Source organism: Aegilops tauschii, chromosome 4, assembly GCF_002575655.3.
Source record: "Aegilops tauschii subsp. strangulata cultivar AL8/78 chromosome 4, Aet v6.0, whole genome shotgun sequence".
In the NCBI taxonomy this organism is placed as follows: domain Eukaryota; kingdom Viridiplantae; phylum Streptophyta; class Magnoliopsida; order Poales; family Poaceae; genus Aegilops; species Aegilops tauschii.
The window spans coordinates 234,379,582-234,402,572 of NC_053038.3; positions in this window are offsets into that span (position 1 = coordinate 234,379,582).

Sequence of the window (22,991 nt, forward strand, 5' to 3'; positions counted from 1 at the left end):
CCACAAGCATAGAAATTTTATTACTCTCCACATAAGAAAATTTATTCTTATTCACAATGGTGGGAGTACCATATGAAACTCAAATACTATAAATTGTTTCCACATTAAAAGAGTAATGTTCAGAAAAGGGTAATCATAACTATGATAATAAATACAATTATCACTACTTTTTATAACATAAGTATCATCACAATAATCATCATAAGTAGCAACTTTATTCTCATCATAGATAGGAGGCATGCAATCATCATGGAAAATTTGATCATTCAAAGTAGGGGGACTAAAAGGATCATCTTCATTAAACATAGCATCCCCAAGCTTGTGGCGTGGCATATCATAAGCATAATCACTCTCATCATTAATAGTATGAATAACACCAACGGTATAACAATTGCTATGATCATAATTTCCAAAGTTGGTGCCAAAAAGATTTGCAAGATTATAAGAAGTATTATTATCTTCCCAATCATAATCATCACATCAAGCAATAGGCATAAAAATCAGCATCAATAGTGCTCTCGGGCCTTGTGCCATAAGACATAGAAGCAATATCATCATCAAGTGCATCATCTTCCACAATTATTTTTGATTCATTTTCATGAGGCACAACAATAATAGGAGAACCATTATTTGGGAGAGATACCTTTTTACCTCTATTCTTTCTTCTTTTATTTTTCTTCTTCACCACCTCACGTAGGGGTTTAATCTATTTTTTTGAGCTTCTTGTTGAAGATATTGATTGGATACGAAGCTCCTCCTCATCACCTATTTCATCATGAGAGGCAATAGGAGGGAAAGTGCAAATATTTACCCTTTCATTAGTATTCCTTTTATATTCTATTGGTTTTCCCATCTTTCTATAGTTGGCAATATAAGCATTCTCATTGCAATTTGCCATGCAAAACATATAGATATTCTTTAGATTAGTTTCAATATCGTCCGTGAGAATGAATATTTCAAACCAACTATTTTTATGTGTCAATTCTTCACTCCCCAAAAATAGACAAAGCTCATTATAAAGTTCAATGGTGATAATGTCATTGCAATATTTGGACACGATTTTATCATGAAAAAGCATGCATTGGAAATTAAGGTGACCAACTTTATTGCAAAGTTCACAAGTAATGGGACAAAGAGAGCATAATTTTGTAGCAAATTCATCTATCACTTTGAGCAAAGAATTGGTTCTATCATGCTTATGCTTCTTACAAAATATATTTTCCCTATAAGGCACGTCTTCGCAAAGTTTTTCCACTCCACAAAAATTGACATGCTTATAAGAAACATTTTTCTCATGACTAGTGCAATAATCATTAGCATTTTCGATATTAAAAGAATTCATACTAACAACATTGCAATCATGTTCATCATTCAAATATTTTGTGCCAAACATTTTATTAACTTCTTCTTCTAACAATTGAGCACAATTTTCCAATCCATCATTTTCAAGAAAGATATTATAAAGATGATCAACAATATGATGCAACCTCAATTCCATTTTTATGTAGTTTTATTTTATAAACCAAACCAGTGATGAAACAAGAAACTAAAAGATTCAATTGCAAGATCTAAAGATATACCTTCAAGCACTCACCTCCCTGGCAATGGCGCCAGAAAGTAATAAAAAGTCTCTTGTGTCCCCAACACACCAAATACAATTGTAATTTGAATAGGTGCACTAGTTCGGCGAAGAGATGGTGATAAAACGTAGTAATGATTGTAGATATTGATTTTTGTAAAAGGAGCAATAAAAAACATCAAGGTAGTAATTGATAAAACGGAACACAAACGGTATTGCAATGCTTGAAAATGAGGCCTAGGGTCTGTACTTCCACTAGTGCAACCTCTCAACAATGCTTTTTAATTGGATCATATAACCATCCCTCAAAGTGGGATGAAGAATCACTCCAAAGTTCCTATCTAGTGGAGAACATAAGAAGAAATTGTTTGTAGGGTACGAAATCACCTTGAAGCTATTCTTTTCTATCGATCTATCCAAAAGTTCATACTACAATAACACCAAATAATTTCATATTCATAATACTCAATCCAACACGAAGAACCTCAAAGAGTGCCCCAAGATTTCCACCGGAGAAACAAAGACAAGAACATGCATCAACCCCTATGCATAGATTACCCCAATGTCACCTCAGGAATCTGCGAGTTAAGTGCCAAAACATATATCAAGTGAATCAATACGATACCCTATTGTCACCGCAGGTATTCATGGCAAGACATACATAAAGTGTTCTCAAATCCATAAAAATATTCAATCTGATAAAATTAAATCTCAATGGGAAACTCAATTCATCACAACAAGATAGAGAGGGGCAAACACCATATGATCCAACTATATTAACAAAGCCCGCGAAACATCAAGATCTTGACATCTCAAGTACATGAGAGAGAGAGAGAGCAAACACATAGCTACTGGTACAAACCCTCAGCCCCGAAGGTGGACTACTCCCTCCTCATCGTGGTGGCTGCCGGGATGATGAAGATGGCCACCTGTGATGATTCCCCCTCCGGCGGAGTGCCGGAACGGGGTCTAGGTTGGTTTCTCATGGCTACAGAGCCTTGCGGTGGCAGAACTTCTAATGTAGGGTTACCCCGAGGGTTTTTGGAATACTTGCAAATTTATAGGGCGAAGAGGGGGTGCTGGAGGCTACTGAGGTGGGCACAACCCACCTGGGTGCGCCTGGGCCCCCACACACGCCCTGGTGGGTTGTGCCCCCTGGTGCTTCTCTGGCCCACTGGATGTCCTCTAGTCCATAAAAAATCCACAACAAGTTTCGCGGTGTTTGGACTCCGTTTGATATTGATTTCGTGCGATGTAAAAAACAAGCAAAAACAGCAACTGGCACTGGGCACTGGGTCAATAGGTTAGTCCCAAAAAAGATATAAAGTTTCTATAAAATGATTGTAAAACATCCAAGAATGATAATATAACAGCATGAATACTTCATAAATTATGGATAAGTGGAGACGTATCAGGGGGTCAGAAGATGCCCGAGGAGGCCACAACCCTGCCAGGCGAGCCCCTGGGGGGGGGGTTGAGGGCCACCCAAGAGGCCTTCAAGAATCAAGCCCACCACAAATACCTTCAAGGGAGCAGTACCCGGCACAGAAGCTCACTGCATGGGCTCAATTACATTGGAAGTCGTTTTTCGGTTCGCTGAACAACTTTCGAAGTGAAGGCTTGACCTTCGATATTGTCCCGTTCCGCACTAGCTACCAGGCACTACTCAGGCGTACCGCTTTTGCTCGTTTCAACGTGGTCCCACATTACGCCTATCTAAAGCTTAAGATGCCCGGTCCACGCAGCATCATCACGATAAACGGAAATGCGGAGCGCTCCCTCCGTATAGAGGAGCATACTACGACTACTGCAGCCGAAGCACGAAGCGGTCTCATCAAGCCGCATATCTCATCGGCCATCAAGCCACCGGTCCCTCTTAAACAGGACCGATCGATCTCAGAGCTGGATTAGCAGTTCGGCCTCCGTCGTTCGCCTCATATAGCAGCGAAGTTTGTACCGCGCATACTTAATTATGCACTTAAAATACCCTGGTCATCGGTAGAGCCACAATATGGACAGTACTACAATGCGGGCCGCAATCCCATAGCCTTTTTCCCTTTTCTAACTACTTTTTATCTTTTACCACAGGTGACTCAAAGGCTGGTCATCTTACGGACTCTTTTGGAGTCCGACTTTGTATACTTATCCAAAGGCTATTCCTATTAAGGAGTCCTTTCGCCGAGGCAAGGCGGCGTGCACGTGCGACAGGAGGTCCAAATAATTTTTTATAGACCGCACTCTTTATTTCGAGCCTGTAAAGTGCCTTTTCCCTCAGCCTTCGACCCCCGGCATGTCAAATAGCCCGGGTAGGGGCGTTATAATATGTAAGATTGCATTTGACATATCAATCAGATCCCAGTGAACATAATCCGTGTTTAGTATTCGCTTTTTCTTAGAACTGAATTTTGCTTCTTCGGTTGTTTCACGCACGCACCTCGGCATAAATTGCCAGGGGCTCGATATGGGAACATAGCAGTTGCCGACAAGTCCGAACAGCTTTATAGCACATTTCGGCGTCACGAGTTTGGCCTTATATGCATCAGCTCCGAATCATGTCTTTGGTCAATAGTTGGGTTGCCCGGCTCCTGTGCTTACTACCTTACGTTCTGTCCTATCGGCTAGGGTAGTAAAGGGAGAACTGCTGTGATTGTGTTTCCCGTACATCTGGTCAAGCACCTCAGTAGAGAAAGCCGAAAACTAATTGTTGTGGTGCGGCGAGAGCTGGTCAACCACTCGATGACTTATCAGAATCTTTCGTGATTCCTTCTGTATTACATGAAGGACCATTGTTCTGGTCATCTATGTAACCCACCGTATTCGGATAACCGCGTACATACCAGGGGCTATATCGTATACCCACCGTCAAACTCCTATGGCTAAGTGAAAGTGTTAAAGCCCTATAGTCCGATTGCCTAGTTCGCCGCATTGACACCTCCTTCACGGACCAAGACATTGGGTCAAGTGTGATCAAGTGCTTTACCGAACACCCCCGTATTATATGTGAGGGGGACGAAGCCGATGATTGCTAAACATTCAGATTATACAAAAAACGGCCGCACAAGAGGAACCAAAACTTTTAGGCAAAACTATAAAAAACATAACCTTAATATATCATAATATTGTTTTTTACAATTTTAGGCACATTCACTCGAATATCATATCCTTCGAGCACTAACCCTCTATCAAGCGGGCGCCCTCTAGGACATCCTGAAAATAATGCTCCGGCGTATGATGGTCCTTCCCCCTGGGTGGACTCTTTGCTGCGATGTCGGTGGCCTTCATCTTCGCCCAGTATGTCTTGACACAGGCAAAGGCCACCCGTGCACCTTCAGTGCATGTTGACCGCTTAACGGCATCGATACGCGGCACCGCATCAACAAGTCGCTGCACCAAACCAAAATAACTATTCGGAATTGGCTCAGTCGGCCACAGCCAGACCACGACGTCCTTCATGGCAGATCCGGATATCTCGTGGAGCTTGGCCCACTAGGCCATCTGTTTGTTCAGCAACAGCGGACGCTTTGGCGTGCTGAATTGCGACCAGAAAAGCTTCTCCGTTACAAGCCCTTCTTGCGCTTGAAAAAACTGCACCGCATCGGAGACACTCTTCGGCAAGTCCAAGAATGCGTCTGGAGAACTCCACATTCGATTAAGCGGGGCATACTTCGGATCGCCGAATTTAGTCTGTAATAGAAAGGGCTTACCGGCCGCTATCTCCCCAGCTTGCCGGATCTCCTCCCGAGCCGCTCTAGACTCGGACCGTGCTTGTCTCGCCTCTTGTAAGGCCTTGTCGAGTTCGGCTACTTTGGCTTTGTTCTCCTCCTCGAGTGTTTGGCATTTGCCAGTGGCATCCTTTAGCTCTCGCTCTATGGAAGATATTCTCTCCTTGCACTGGCGCCGAGCAGCCTGTTCGGCCTTTAACGCGCCAGCTGCCTTCTTGGCAGCCGCATTACTCATCATGGCTTGCTCCTTGGCCCGGGCAAGCTCAGGCCGAAGGGTCTCAACCGCGGCGGCACTATCTGCAGTTATGCATATCTCAGTATATAATTCTCAGCTTCGTGCTCATATTATTATACATGCATATACTGACCGCCCCAAAACATACCTTGTGCCTCGTCGAGCCGACTGTTAATAAGCGTGATGTCGTCATTCGCCACATCAAGTTTCTGCTTCATATCTGCAACTTCGGTAGCTTGGGCAGTCGCCATGCATGTAATAGCCTGTGTTCAAATTAATTAGGTTATTTCCTAGGCATATCTTTTTTGATCTTCTGATCACCTCCCTTTGGATGCCAACCAGAGTCTCAGGGGCTACTATCTATACACAGGTGCATTTTGCACGTAGAGTGCAATTGAAGATATTTCATTGCATACCTCTAAGCCTCGTAGGAGGCCCGTGAAGGCTTCATTTAATCCGCTTCTTGCGGACAGAATCCTCTCAACTACCGTACCCATTAAGGTACGATGTTCCTCTGAGACGGACGCATGTTGCAACATGTCCATCAATGTATCCGGCGTCTCCGAATTCCTGGAAGCGGCTGCGGGAGTACGGACTCCCTGCGAAGGGATATGTTTACTCGACCCTAGAGTCATCTCCGGCTGTAAACTGGATATCCGGGGCCTTTATTGTTGGTCCCCGTAGGGGCCGCACACCCCGGACCCTGGGCGACCGAAGTTTCACCTTTGGGCGTTATCTTCATTGTCCCCCGCACCACTTGTTGATCGGGAGAGATCCTCCGGGACGACACCTCAAAATCGACCACCTTAATGGGTGAGGAGGTCAGAGGAGGCGTCTCGCTCTCCATCATCTCCGGATGAAGATCCCCTGAGGAAGAGGACTGTTGGGGAAGATTGCGTGCCAGACTGCAAACGTATATTCTGGATGATACCCTTGTAACCGGAAAAGAATGGGATATGTTTAAAGACACCCTTGTTCACTTACGATTCGGCTAAAGGCTTGTCCTTACGGAGGAACTGTGCGGCAACGTCGTCTTCCGAACCCGAACCGCCTGACAGGGGCATCTTCCCTCGCTTAGGAGCCTTTACCTCCAAACCTTCGGAGGCGGCCCTTTTCTTACCATGGGGAGAAGGGATGTGAGTTTCTCCTTCTCTTTTGTCTTCGGAAGAGGGAGTCCCAATCTCCCCGGACATAGTGTCTGGTGCACCTTCAGAATGGAGGCCACCTTTGGCCTTCTTGCTCTCCTCCTTGTCCTCCTTCGCCGGCACTTGATATGGTGCCGGAGCCAATATCGTTGTTAACACAGGATCAGCTGAGTCTTCGGGAAGAGGGGTCGAACACCTAATCCGTTCCGCCTTGTTTATCCAGCCATGGTCGAAGATGGTTTTCTCAGTATCTTATTACGATATATTTAACTAAACTGTGGTCGGGAGTCGAGTGCTTACCGAGGTATCCGGATGGTTGCGGTCGAGGGCAATGTCCTCGGTGGTATCCCGCCACTGTTTTCGTGTCCCGAAAAATAACTTCCACATTCCTCTGTGCGTCGTGCCGAAGAAGTGCTTAAGGGTTCGTGGTCATTCCGAATTGAACTCCCACATGCAGAGGGGCCGTCGCTGGCACGGAAGGACCCGGCGGACTAGCATTACCTGGATTACGTTGATGAGACCGGTGTCCTTCTCAAGGAGACTATGGATGCGGCTTTGTAGAGTCTGCACTTCGTCAATTGATCCCCAGTCCAACCCCTTATTGATCCATGATGCGAGCTGTACTGGAGGGCCAGATTTGAATGCAGGTGTAGCTGCCCACTTGGCACGACGGAGTTCAGTGATGTAAAACTACTCCCGCTGCCATAAGCTGGAGGATTCCATGAAAGAGCCTTTTGGCCAAAGAGAATTGGTAAGCTTGGTCACCGTGGCACCACCACACTCCGCTTGCCTCCCCTCGATTACCTTCGGCTTCACATTAAAGGTCTTGAGCCATAAGCCGAAGTGTGGGGGAATACGGAGAAAGGCCTCGCACATGACGATGAACGCCGAGATGTGAAGAAAGGAGTCCAGAGCTAGATCGTGAAAATCTAGCCTGTAATAGAACATGAGTCCACGAACGAAGGGATGGAGAGCGAACCCTAGCCCCCGGAGGAAGTGGGAGATGAATACGACCCTCTCGCCGGATCTGGGAGTAGGAATAACCTGCCCTTTAGCAGGGAGCCTGTGGAGGATTTCCGCGGTCAGGTATCTTGCCGCCCGGAGCTTCGTGATATCCTCCTCTGTGATAGATGAGGCCACCCACCGGCCTTGAGGGCTGGGTCCGGATATGACTGGGAGGCTCGAAGCAAGTAAGTTGAAACCTTGGTGCTGGAACTCGAGGTTGGAAAGGTTGAGGAAGAGGCAGGCGTAGTGGAGAAAGACGGGTCTGTGCCCCTTTATAAAGACAATGAATATCAAACGCCTCCTCGTAGGCCTTAAAACCTGCCTATTCCCAAGGAATCATGCCAACGGGACGATTGGGTTGCCCCCGTATTGATGAGAATCCCGTAGTAAGGGGACACGATCTCTGCTTTGACAAGACATGCCAATGAAACTGCATCTCAAAACGTGGAGCGGCACGCTGAAAAACAGTTTGAAATAATGACCGGGTGGTGACGTGGCGTCATGCTACAAAAGTTGTCAGTGGTTTGGACTCATGAAATACTATACTCTCTGCGGTTGTGTGTGGTACTTGTTTTGCAGAGCCGGACACGTTCTTTGTGTTTGAAGGCTGTTTTGGAGTATTCTGAGAAGGAACCCGCCTTGCAACGCCGAAGACAATCTGCGCGCTGGACACCTTGTCATTGAAGCCTGGTTTAGGGGCTACTGAGGGAGTCCTGGATTAAGGGGTCCTCGGGCATCCGGCCTGTTGGACATGGGCTGGACTGATGCGCTGTGAAGATAAAAGACCCAAGACTCTCACCCGTGTCCGGATGGGACTCTCCTTGGCGTGGATGGCAAGCTTGGTGTTCGGATATGAAGATTCCTTTCTCTATAACCGACTTTGTACAACCCTAGTCCCCTCCGGTGTCTATATAAACCGGAGGGTTTAGTCCGTAGAGGCAATCATAATCATACATGCTAGACTTCTACGGTTTTAGCTATTACAATCTCGTGGTAGATCAACTCTTGTAATACTCATATTCATCAAGATAAACACAGCAAGAAGTAGGGTATTACCTCCATAGAGAGGGCCCGAACCTGGGTAAACATCGTGTCCCCGGTCTGCTGTTACCATCGAACTTAGACGCACAGTTTGGGACCCCCCACCTGAGATCCGCCGGTTTTGACACCAACACCCACCATAAACTCTCATCTCTTGCACTTACATTATTTGTCATTTGCCTCTCGTTTTACTCTCCCCACTTCTAAAATGTTTTCAGAAAAACACAAAAATATTTGCCATTTTATTCGCCCTTCTTTCGTACGTCTTTTCGTTTACTCGTGTGCTAGATCGCTCATTTTGCTATCATAGCTAGTCCTTCTAGTATTGTTAGTACCCCTGAAAGTGTGGTTCTCAATTTTAAGCAAAGGGGGGAGGGAATTTAAACGATGCTTGGTATAAAATTTGTTGTCCTCAAAATAGACACTCGTAAGCTATCTACTACCCTTCTCCTTCACAATTTTTACATGGGTGCTACTACTTGGTATAGATATGTGCTAGATACCATTATCGGAGGTACTTTCTTGGGTAGCCATACCTTGGATGCTTATAATGTTATGATATATTTGGTAGGCTCACCACCACTCATGGTTAATGAAACAGTTTTCACTTTGGAGTGTGATGCAAAGACTTGATATTATTGAGAATAAAGTTTCTACAGTAGAGCTTATTGAAATTTGGATAAGAAAATCCATAACCATATTAATCAAATTGGGTCAAAGGTAGGAATGACTTTAAAGAATCTAAAGGAAAAGGAACCTATAGTTAATGAGAAAATAGATCTAGTTTCTACTAGAATTGATAAGTTAGAAAACATTATTACCAACTTGGGTTCCGCTTTTGCCTCTGTTAAGATTACTCCAAATTTCCCTCTTACCAAAGCCACTAAGTTTATTTAAGTTCCTAAAAATAAAGGTGAATCATCTAGTAAAAGAAACGAAGATCTTAAGATGATAAGTGTTCACCCTAGCTTTTTCAATATCGTGAAAGAACCAATTGTTACAAGTGAATTCCTTGATTTCCTACCTAGGAGTGTGATTATCAATAAAACCAAAGAACTTCCTAGGAGACACAAAAGTGCAATTGAAGAATCACATACCAAAGATGACAATACCTAGATCTATGTTTTATGCCTAGCTAGGGGCATTAAATAATAGCACTTGTTGGGAGGCAACCCAATTTTACTTTTATGTTTTTATTTTTGGCTCTGTTTTTAATAATTACACATTATTACCACTGTAGTAACTGTGTTTTGGTGTTTCAATTAGTGTTTGAGCCAAGTAAGTCCTTTGGGATAATCTATGGCGATAGTTGATTTGGTTTTGCTGAAAGACAGAAACTTTTGTATCCAATAACAGAATTGTTTAAATTCACTGTTGCGTGGAAAAATTCTGAATTATTTACACAAGATTGATATATGAATTGCCTCGGTTGTCCTTATTTTTCAGAATTTTTGGAGTCACAGAAGTATACGAAGTTTACAGATTACTACAGGCTGTTCTATTTTTGACAGATTTTGTTTTCTATGTGTTGTTTGCTTATTTTGATGAATCTATGGGTAGTATCGGGGGGTATGAACCATGGAGAAGTTGGAATACAGTAGATATTACACCAATATAAATTTGGAATGAGTTCACAATAGTACCTAAAGTGGTGATTTATTTTCTTATATTAATGGATCTCATGAGTTTTCAGTCGGGTTTTGTCTTGTGAAGTTTTCAAGTTTTGGGTAAAAATTTGATGGACTATGGAATAAGGAGTGGCAAGAGCTAAGATTGGGGATGCCCAAGGCACCCCAAGTTAATATTGAAGGACAACCAAGCATCTAAGCTTGGATATGCCCCGGATGGCATCCCCTCTTTTGTCTTCGTTCCATCGGTAAATTTACTTGAGGCTATATTTTTATTCACGACATGATATGTGTTTTGCTTGAAGTGTCTTGTATGATATGAGTCTTTGATTTTTAGGTTACCACAATCATCCTTGATGTACACATCTTTTGAGAAGGAAACACCTGAATCATGAATTTATTAGAATACTCTATGTGCTTCACTTATATCTTTTGAGCTAGGCGGTTTGCTCTAGTGCTTCACTTATATCTTTTTAGAGCACGACGATGGCTTTATAGAAATTGTTGAACTCTCATGCTTCACTTATATTATTTTGAGAGTCTCTAAACAGCATGGTAATTTGCTTGGGTTATGAATTTAGTCCTAATATGATGGGCATCCAATAGGGATATAATAAAAACTTTCATATAAAGAGCATTGAATACTATGAGAAGTTTGATTCCTTGCAATTATTTTGAGATATCAAGATGGTGATATTGGAGTCATGCTAGTGAGTAATTGTGGATTGGTAGAAATACTTGTGCTAAAGTTTGTGATTCCCATAGCATGCTCGTATGGTGAACCGTTATGTGATGAAGTTGGAGCATGATTTATTTTTTGATTGCCTTCTTATGAGTGGCGGTCGGGGACAAGCGATGGTCTTTTCCTACCAATCTATCCCCCTAGGAGCATGCGTGTAGTACTTTGTTTTGATAGCTAATAAATTTTTGCAATAAGTATGTGAGTTCTTTATGACTAATGTTGAGCCCATGGATTATACACACTCCCACCCTTCCACCTTTGCTAGCCTCTCTAGTACCGCGCAACTCTCACCGGTGCATTAAACCAACCATATACCTTCCTCAAAACAGCCACCATACCTACCTATTATGGCATTTCCATAAACATTCCGAGATATATTTCCATGCAACTTCCACTGTTTCGTTTGTTAGGACCGAGAGTATATCAACCAGAGGGGGGGTGAATGGGAGATTCAAATTTTCTTTCGAAAGCTTTGAAAATTAATCCACACACCGCAGCGGAATAGAGTATTGAGAGAAATGCACTGAATCGGATTTCTTCGTCAGATGCACATTCATCGACAAAAGCATCTACAACAGAACGAGCTTGATTGATAATAGGTTTAACTATGATGAGAGTTATGCAACAAGCAAACAAGTGTGACAGAATGAAACAACACATGACGACCACTGAAGGAAATACAATATCAGGGTTACACCATATAACATGGATGTAGGCTAATAATGTAGGAGAAGACGAAGATAATGAAAGGATTTGATATTACAACACAGGATAAAAGACACAGAACAGAACAAAGATCAGAGAATCTAAAGGCGCTGAGCACGATTGAAAATTACTGAATGAATTGCAGTTGAGTAGATATAACCAGTGGTGCTCGATGGCGACAAGAGATTTGCTAGACCAGTTCACCCTTCTGCCAAAGGGCTACGTCTGGTTGGAGGGGTTGTGACTTAACATGGAAGATAAACTCTCTGCACCCTATTCTCCTTCAACACTCCTTCAACACAGAGCTGATCAGACTCAGGTTGATTTCACTCGTGGTAGATCCTTATCAGCGATCTCCAAACCTTCGGTCGACCTTCGCAAACCACAATCACTCTTGGTTGCTGAAGATCAGGGTCGGTGAAGACAACAACTCTTCAACACTCGAAGCTAAACCTATCAGTCTAGAGAGTGCGCAGCTCTCAAGAGTAACAGGTACAAGAACTCTCCCTCGAAACTGCTGTGATGCTAAACCATTGTCTAAGTTCGGGCTCTTAGTTCTCTCTATGTGGATCTTAAACTCAATTCACTCATAGAGGGGTTGCTTAAATCAATCTTATCATAAATCTCAACCGAAGTAGCCAACGGATAACGTTGGAGCGGGGTGGCTGTTTATAGCCGCAACCTTCCCAGATGGGAAATGACCAAACTGGACATCAGCCTCAGCCAATGGTAGAACGACATGATTCCAAAGGTCGGATTTGAGCACAACGGTAACATTCCTTGAAGAGCAAGAAATGCTAACTCCTCGGTCTGAGGCAAATCTCTCGCGGCGAAGAAGATCATAGTCTCTTGCTGGCAAGTATTTACTCGGAGCACAAAGAGATTTCTCTCGCATATTTCATAGGTTGTAGCTAAGCATCACAGTTGATCTAAGCAACGAGAACCTATACCCATCTTAATAGTATGGAGGTCCTATAACTCAAAAGACTAAAAGTAGAAAAACTCAATGAATACTGCGTCTTCATTTTGTCTTCGACTTCAATCATTGCAGTCAATTTCTTCGGCGACAGTATTGAAACAGAAAGCTTCGCTATAGCAGCAAATCTTTCGAGGGGTCGATTTCTTCACATTAATCTTCTCAACTCTATCACTTGATCAGATGTAGCTCGTTCTTCTCTGCAGCGCAGATATGCTTCGTTGAAGTTCCTCGAACTCAGCACCAAAGACAGCATTCTCTTCGGTTGTGTATGGACTTTTCTCTCTATGTCCACTAGCAAACACATTAGTCCATAACTGTTTCTTTCAACAATCTCCAAAACTCAAGGTAGGCAGATATTGCACCAAAAATCTCCCCCTTTTTGGACGACTGTTGACAAAATATATGACATCGAATGATAGATAATGAATGGAATGTAATGCGAAGAATAATGAATTACGAGAGAGGTTTATGAACATAAGATATTCTCCCCCTTAAGTTATGCTTTGGTTTGGGAAGATATATTTCTCTTCATATGAGTGTTGTTGATAAAGATTTCATACCGGAGTTCATTCATTGCACTCGATGGTGTCTGAGATAGATCCTGTCACAAAAACTTCGACAAGGGTTAGAAGAAAAACATGGTGAGTTCGGTGACATGGATAAATCATGAAGGTTTTCTCAGAGCACAATTTTTGAATCCATATGTGACATAATTTTCCTGCATGCAGATGTATGATAAGATCAAAGCAGGCTCTAATGATAATTTGTTGCTCAGAGTGGATAAGCTTCGAAAGTGCTTTTCCTTGTAATAGGATAAAATATATGATATCCGAGAGGAAAAACACTTTGTCAGTCATAGATAGCCTTCATAAAGCATTTGTGCATCGACTGACTATATGTTCCCGCAAGGTTAGATATTTCATAAATAGCAATAAGAGCATATCCAACCATTAGTTATGAATCATACAACCAATGTAATATCATCATTTGATGATTCTCTGTTCGTCGAGGAAAATTTATGCGTCCCTGTAAGATGGATAATTGTCTGTGATAACATTCACAGCAACAACATATTTAATGGTACCTGCAGACAAATAGTGCGAAGCAAATAGGATTGGAGGTAGGGGTTATTAACATTACATGACGACCAAAGTTTTAACACCACATTCGATTTAATAAGGTTCTGAAGCAAATTGTTCAAAGAGAAACCAAATGAAAGTTCAAAGAAAAACACCCTGCAAACCCTGATAGACTATCACTCGATGTTATCCTCCCCCTTTTTGTCAACAAGTGTCAAAAAGGATAGAGAGTACACATGAGGAACTACTCTGATGGAGTATCTTCTGAGTCGTAATTGAAACCATTTGAAGAACCAGAATCAGAAGAATGTGGAATGGTCGAGGCAGAAGTAGGTGCAACAGTCTTGGCTTTTAGTGGCTTCGAAGGATGTGCATCTAGCTTGTAGATACGGGTGCTTGCTGTGTCTCTGATCTCATCATCATGGCTGAAAAGCAACAGATCCATTGAAGCAGAATGATGTGGTCGCTCTGGAGTCTGTCTTCAGACACACGGGACTGCAAGTAGGTCTAGATAATCATAATCTTTGAAGAGGCCCTTCTTGGCTAGATCCTTGTGAGAGAACCACCTCCTAAGCAAGGTCCAAGATCTCTTCCTTGCATCCTTCTCATGAAGAAGGATTTGCCTGATGTGATTATGAAGCAGATTCAGCTCAGCCAGCATTTCCATCTTGTCCTTCCTATCCATCCTGATATGCCTTTCCAAGGTCTGCTGTCTGCAAATGGAAATTTCATACAGTGATGGATTTTCCTCTCGAGGAACTTCAACCTTGGCTTCTTTGACCTTCGGTACATTCTCAGATGCTGAAGCATTTGCATCCATATCAACAAGTTCCTTCCCCTTTCTGTATTCCTTCACGATGCGTAGAGTGTCCCAGACAGGTGGCATGAATACCTTCGGCGCATAGGCCCAGAAGAATTTTTCATTTGTAAGCTGGTCAATGGCATACTTGATCCAAGGAGCATAGGGCTTGAGCGACTGAGGGCTGTCTGTGGCACATGCCAGATTGCGAATGAAAAGGTCAGGAATGTCGAATTTGATTCCCTGAGAGATTGACACCAGAGCATTTCCCACGATGCCTTCGATGGAATTGGGACGATTAGTTGGCGTAATGGTATTGCACAGAATGTGGAATAGCACTTTGTTGTCATAGGCCAACTTCTTCGGGTCAGCATCAACGCATCCATCACCCACCAATGTGGGATCCATCAGGAAATGAAGTTGTGCATCTGACACTTCCCAGAAATGTGTTCTCTATCATTTTCAAATTTGCATTGAGGCAAATTTATAAGGGCCATAAAATGATATATTGAGTATTTGATTTTCTCTCTGCCTGTCATCCATTCGAGCGTCCAGGTTGAAATGTTTTCCATCTGCCATGTGATGTACAACATGGCATAGAACTGAAGGATAATCTTTTTATTCCATCCATGATTGAAGCGCATGAAACTCTTCAGGAGAGCATGTTCAATATGGTCAAGGGTGTAGTGGAAGCAAGGCATTTCTTCTAGCTTGGCAAAGTTTAACATCTTGTGATTGAAAATCCTGTGCTTGCCAAATAAGATCTGAGTATAATATATTGTCTGCTCCTCTGTCTAGAACCTTGGTGACAGAAATGTTCTTTCTCCTTCATAGGGGCTTACCCCAAAGAATGCAAGCTTCACCGAGTGAAGCTGCTCATTGAAAGCTGGGCCATAGGGGCCATACTCAGATGAAAATAGCGGGAAAGATTCCCACGGATTTTTTCGACAAACTTCTTCGCTAATTTCCATCAGCTGGACATCATCAGCCGTAGCTGCGTTCTCATTAGAGGGATGCACTAGAACATGAGGCACAATATCCTTCTCTGAAGCAGATGGCATGGGATCATCTGACTGTTCATCGTTTTTCTTCGCTGAAACTTCTTCAGCGGCTTTCTTAGACTCAGGCTCAAGGGCCTTTTCTTTCGGTGACTTAGCGATTGGTCATGGTGGAACAAAAACTTCTTCAGCCTGCTGAGGCAGCACTGGGGGTAAGACCTGGTGGGACAGAACAAGTGGAGCAACTTCTTCATGCTTCTCTTCGTGAGCCATCGGCTCTTCTAACTTCTTTTCTTCATGTTCTGGCTGTGAAGCCAAAGTACCCAGAGCAGGGTGATATGTCTCCGACATATCTACAATTTTTTATTGTTCCATGCTATTATATTATCATTCTTGGATGTTTTATAATCATTTTATAGTCATTTAATATTATTTTTTGCTACTAACCTATTGACATAGTGATGTCTACTACGCAACCTTCTTCTTGTAGACGTTGTTGGGCCTCCAAGTGGAGAGGTTTCTAGGACAGTAGCAAATTTCCCTCAAGTGGATGACCTAAGGTTTATCAATCCGTGGGAGGCGTAGGTTGAAGATGGTCTCTCTGAAACAACCTTGCAACCAAATAACAAAGAGTCTCTTGTGTCCCCAACACACCCAATACAATGATAAATTGAATAGGTGCACTAGTTCGGCGAAGAGATGGTGATACAAGTGCAATATGGATGGTAGATATAGGTTTTTGTAATCTGAAAATAGAAAAACAGCAAGGTAGCAAGTGATAAAAGTGAGCATAAACGGTATTGCAATGTGTTGAAACAAGGCCTAGGGTTCATACTTTCACTAGTGCAAGTTCTCTCAACAATAATGACATAATTGGATCATATAACTATCCCTCAACATGCAACAAAGAGTCACTCCAAAGTCACTAATAGCGGAGAACAAACGAAGAGATTACGGTAGGGTACGAAACCACCTCAAAGTTATCCTTTCTTATTGATCTATTCAAGAGTCCGTAGTAAAATAACATGAAGCTATTCATTCCGTTTGATCTATCATAGAGTTCGTACTAGAATAACACTTTAAGACACAAATCAACCAAAACCCTAATGTCACCTAGATACTCCAATGTCACCTCAAGTATCCGTGGGTATGATTATACGATATGCATCACAAAATCTCAGATTCAAGTATTTAACCAACACAAAGAACTTCAAAGAGTGCCCCAAAGTTTCTATCGGAGAGTCAAGACGAAAACGTGTGCCAACCCCTATGCATAAGTTCACAATGTTATGGAACCCGCAAGTTGATCACGAAAACATACATCAAGTAGATCACGTGATATCGCATTGTCACCACAGATAAGCACATGCAAGACATACATCAAGTGTTCTGAAATCCTTAAAGACCCAATTCGATAAGATAACTTCAAAGGAAAAACTCAATCCATTACAAGAGAGTAGAGGGGGAGAAACATCATAAGATCCAACTATAATAGCAAAGCTCGCGATACATCAAGATCTTACCACCTCAAGAACACGAGAGAGAGAGAGAGAGAGAGAGAGAGAGATCAAACACATAGCTACTGGTACATACCCTCAGCCCCAAGGGTGAACTACTCCCTCCTCGTCATGGAGAGCGTCGGGATGATGAAGATGGCCACCGGTGAGGGATCCCCCCTCCGGCAGGGTGCCGGATCAGGGACCTGATTTGTTTTTGGTGGCTACAGAGGCTTGCGGCAGCGGAACTCCTGATCTAGGTAATGTTCTGGAGGTTTCAGTATTTATAGGAATTTTTGGCGTCGGGAACAAGTCAGGGAGGTGCCCAGTCATCCATGAGGTAGGCCGGTGCGCCCGGGGGGTGGGGGGCGCCCCCACCCTCGTGGATGGCCCGGGACTCTTCTGGCCCAAATCTTTTACTCCGGGGTGTTCTTTTGGTCCATAAAAAATCATCAAACATTTGCACGTCCATTGGACTCCGTTTGGTATTCCTTTTATGTAAAACTCAGAAACAAGGAAAAAACATAAACCGGCACTGGGCTCTAGGTTAATAGGTTAGTCCCAAAAATCATATAAAATAGCATATAAAACATCCAAGATTGATAATATAATAGCACGGAACAATAAAATATTATAGATACGTTGGAGACGTATCAACCATCCCCAAGCTTAATTCCTGCTCGTCCTCGAGTAAGTAAATGATAAAAGCAGAATGTTTGATGTGGAATGCTACCTAACATATTTATCAATTTAATCTTCTATATTGTGGAAAGAATATTCAAATCCATAAGATTCAATACAAAAGTTTAATATTGACATAAAAATAATAATACTTCAAGCATACTAACCAAGCAATTATGTCTTATCAAAATAACATGGCCAAAGAAAGCTCATCCCCTACAAAATCATATAGTTTGGCCATGCTCCATCTTCGTCACACAAAATGCTCTCATCATGCACAACCCCGATGACAAGCCAAGCAATTGTTTTATACTTTAGTATTCTCAAACTTTTTTCAACTTTCACGCAATACATGAGCATGAGCCATGGACATAGCACTATGGGTGGAATAGAATATGATGATGGGGGTTGTGTGGAGAAGACAAAAAGGAGAAAGTCTCACATTGACGCGGCTAATCAACGGGTTATGGAGATGCCCATCAATTGATGTCAATGCGAGAAGTAGGGATTGCCATGCAACGGATGCACTAGAGCTATAAATGTATGAAAGCTCAACAAAAGAAACTAAGTGGGTGTGCATCCAACTTGCTTGCTCACGAAGACCTAGGGCATTTGAGGAAGCCCATTGTTGGAATATACGAGCCAAGTTCTATAATGAAAAATTCCCACTAGTATATGAAAGTGACAAAATAAGAGACTCTCTATCATGAAGATCATGGTGCTACTTTGAAGCACAAGTGTGGAAAAAGGATAGTAGCATTGTCCCTTCTTTTTCCTTTTTTTATTTGGCCTTTCCTTTTTTGGCCTTTCTTTTTTTCCCTTTTTTTTGGGACAATGCTCTATTAATGATGATCATCACATTTCTATTTATTTACAACTCAATGATTACAACTCGATACTAGAACAAAATATGACTCTATATGAGTGCCTCCGGCGGTGTACCGGGATGGGCAATGAATCAAGAGTGACATGTATGAAAAATTATGCATGGTGGCCTTGCCACAAATATAATGTCAACTACATGATCATGCAAGGCAATATGACAATGATGAAGCGTGTCATAATAAACAGAACGGTGGAAAGTTGCATGGCAATATATCTCGGAATGGCTATGGAAATGCCATAATAGGTAGGTATGGTGGCTGTTTTGAGGAAGATATAAGGAGGTTTATGTGTGATAGAGCGTATCATATCACGGGGTTTGGATGCACCAGCGAAGTTTGCACCAACTCTCAAGGTGAGAAAGGGCAATGCACGGTACCGAAGAGGCTAGCAATGATGGAAGGGTGAGAGTGCGTATAATCCATGGACTCAACATTAGTCATAAAGAACTCACATACTTACTGCAAAAATCTACAAGTCATCAAAACCAAGCACTATGCGCATGCTCCTAGGGGGATAGATTGGTAGGAAAAGACCATCGCTCGTCCCCGACCGCCACTCACAAGGATGACAATCAAAGAACACCTCATGTTTCAAATTTGTTACACAACGGTTACCATACGTGCATGCTACGGGACTTGCGAACCTCAACACAAGTATTTCTCAATTTCACAATTACTCAACTAGCACGACTCTAATATTACCATCTTCATATCTCAAAACAATCATCAAGTATCAAACTTCTCATAGTATTCAATGCACTATATATGGAAGTTTTTATTATACCCATCTTGGATGCCTATCATATTAGGACTAATTTCATAACCAAAGATTATTACCATGCTGTTCTAAAGACTCTCAAAATAATATAAGTGAAGCATGAGAGTTCATCTATTTCTTCAAAATAAAACCACCGCCATGCTCTAAAAGGATATAAGTGAAGCACTAGAGCAAACAACAAATTACTCCGAAAGATATAAGTGAAGATCAATGAGTAGTCGAATAATTATGTAACTATGTGAAGACTCTATAACATTTAAGAATTTCAGATCTTGGTATTTTATTCAAACATCAAGCAAAACAAAAGAAAATAAAGTGACGCTCCAAGCAAAACACATATCATGTGGTGAATAAAAATATAGCTCCAAGTAAAGTTACCGATGAATGAAGACGAAAGAGGGGATGCCATCCGGGGCATCCCCAAGCTTAGGCTCTTGGTTGTCCTTGAATATTACCTTGGGGTGCCTTGGGCATCCCCAAGCTTAGGCTCTTGCCACTCCTTATTCCATAGTCCATCGAATCTTTACCCAGAACTTGAAAACTTCACAACACAAAACTTAACAGAAAACTCGTAAGCTCCGTTAGTATAAGAAAATAAATCACCACTTAGGTACTGTTGTGAACTCATTCTAAATTCATATTGGTGTAATGTATACTGTATTAAAACTTCTCTATGGTTCATACCCTCTGATACTACTCATAGATTCATCAAAATAAGCAAACAACACAATGAAAACAGAATCTGTCAAAAACAGAACAGTCTGTAGTAATCTGTATCAAACGTATACTTTTGGAACCCCAAAAATTCTGAAATAAATTGGTGGAAGTGAGGAATTTTTATATTAATCATCTGAGAAAACAATCAACCTAAAATCACTCTCCAGTAAAAAGTGGCAGCTAATCTCGTGAGCGCTAAAGTTTCTGTTTTTTACAGCAAGATCGCATAGACTTCACCCAAGTCTTCCCAAAGGTTCTATTTGGCACAAACACTAATTAAAACATCAAACCACATGTAAAAAGAGGCTAGATGAATTATTTATTACTAAACAGGAGCAAAATAAAACAACAAAAATAAAATTGGGTTGCCTCCCAACAAGCGCTAACGTTTAACGCCCCTAGCTAGGCATGATGACTTCAATGATGCTCACATGAAAGATAAGAATTGAAACATAAAGAGAGCATCATGAAGAATATGACTAGCACATTTATGTCTAACCCACTTCCTATGCATAGGGATTTTTTGAGAAAATAATTTATGGGAACAAGAATCAACTAGCATAGGAAATCAAAACAAGCATAACTTCAAAACTTTAAGCACATAGAGAGGAAACTTGATATTATTGAAATTCCTACAAGCATATATTCCTCCCACATAATAATTTTCAGTAGCATAATGAATGAATTCAACAATATACCCATCACATTAAGCATTCTTTTCATGATCTACAAGGATAGAAAATTTACTACTCTCTACATAAGCAAAATTCATCTCAATCGGAATAGTGGGAGTATAATAAGAGACTCGAATACTATAAATTGTTTCCACGTTAAAAGAATAGTGTTTAGAAAAAGGGTAATCATAATCATGACAAGTTTTATAAATATAATCATCACTACTCTTTATAGCATAAGTATCATCACAATAATCATCATAGGTAGCAACTTTGTTCTCATCATAATCAATTGAAACCTCTTCCAAGATAGTGGAATCATTACTGAATAAAGTCATGACCTCTCCAAATCCACTTTCATAATTATCACAATAAGATTCAACATCCTCCAAAATAGTGGGATCATTACTTCCTAAAGTTGACACTCTTCCAAACACACTTTCATCAATATAATCATCATAAGTAGGAGGCATGCTATCATCATAACAAATTTTCATATCAAAACATGGGAGGTTAAACATATCATCTTCATAAAACATAGAATCCCCAAGCTTGGGACAATCATTAATTGCAGCAAATAAATTCTCAAACTTTTCATTCTCATCAAACATGGCATCCCCAAGCTTGGGCCTTTTCATATCATAAGCATAATCACTCTCATCATTAATAGTATGGATGGCACCAATATTATAGCAACTATTATCATCATAATGAGTAATAGGAGCAACATCATTTGGGAGGGATACCTTTTACCTTTGCTTCTCTGTCTTTTTGTTTTCTTCTTCACATTATGTGTGGGTTTAATCCTCTTTTTGGAGCTCCTTATTAATGAGATTGGTTGAATAGAAGGCTCCTCCTCGTTACCTGATTCATCATAAGAAATAATAGGAAGTTATTGGGAAGTCTCTTCCCTTTCATTAGTATTCTCTTCATCTTCTATTTGTTTTCTTGTCCTTATGTAATTGGCAATATAAGGGTTTTCAGTGCAATTCACCGCATAATACATAAAAATTTCTTCGAGATCAAAATCAAGAAATCTATCAAGATTAATTTTTGGAATACCCTCAGTTATACGTTTCATTTCTTCATACCCCAAAAGAAGACTAAGCTCTTTATGATGCTCAAGGGTAATCAAGTTATCAGAATTTTTGGACATGATTTGATCATGAAACAAATAGCATTGGAGCTTTAAATGACCATGTTCATTGCAAAGTTCACAAGGATGGCGATAAATATTGAATCTTTCAGCACAATCATCTAGCCTTTCTTGCAACCATTTAGTTTCCAAATACTTATGTCTCTTGCAAAATCTATCTTCCCTATTTGGTGTGTGCTTGCAAGCTCTATGTATTCCACAAAAGTTGACATGCTTACAAGAGACATTTTCATCATGACTAGTGCAATCATCATTAGTACTATGGATATTCAAGGAATTCATACTAACAACGTTGCAATCATGCTCATCATTCAAATATTTAGTGCCAAACATTCTAATGCATTCTTCTTCTAACACTTCGGCACAATTATCGGAATTCTTATTTTCATGAAAGATATTAAAAAGATGAAGCATATGAGGCACCCTCAATTCCATTTTTTTGTAGTTTTCTTTTATAAACTAAACTAGTGATAAAACAAGAAACTAAAAGATTCGATTGCAAGATCTAAAGATATACCTTCAAGCACTAACCTCCCCGGCAACGGCGCCAGAAACTGCTTGATGTCTACTACGCAACCTTCTTCTTGTAGACGTTGTTGGGCCTCCAAGTGTAGAGGTTTGTAGGACAGTAACAAATTTCCCTCAAGTGGATGACCTAAGGTTTATCAATCCGTGGGAGGCATAGGTTGAAGATGGTCTCTCTCAAACAACCCTGCAACCAAATAACAAAGAGTCTCTTGTGTCCCCAACACACCCAATACAATGGTAAATTGTATAGGTGCACTAGTTCGACGAAGAGATGGTGATACAAGTACAATATGGATGGTAGATATAGATTTTTGTAATCTGAAAATATGAAACCAGCAAGGTAGCAAGTGATAAAAGTGAGCGTAAATGGTATTGCAATGTGTTGAAACAAGGCCTAGGGTTTATATTTTCACTAGTGCA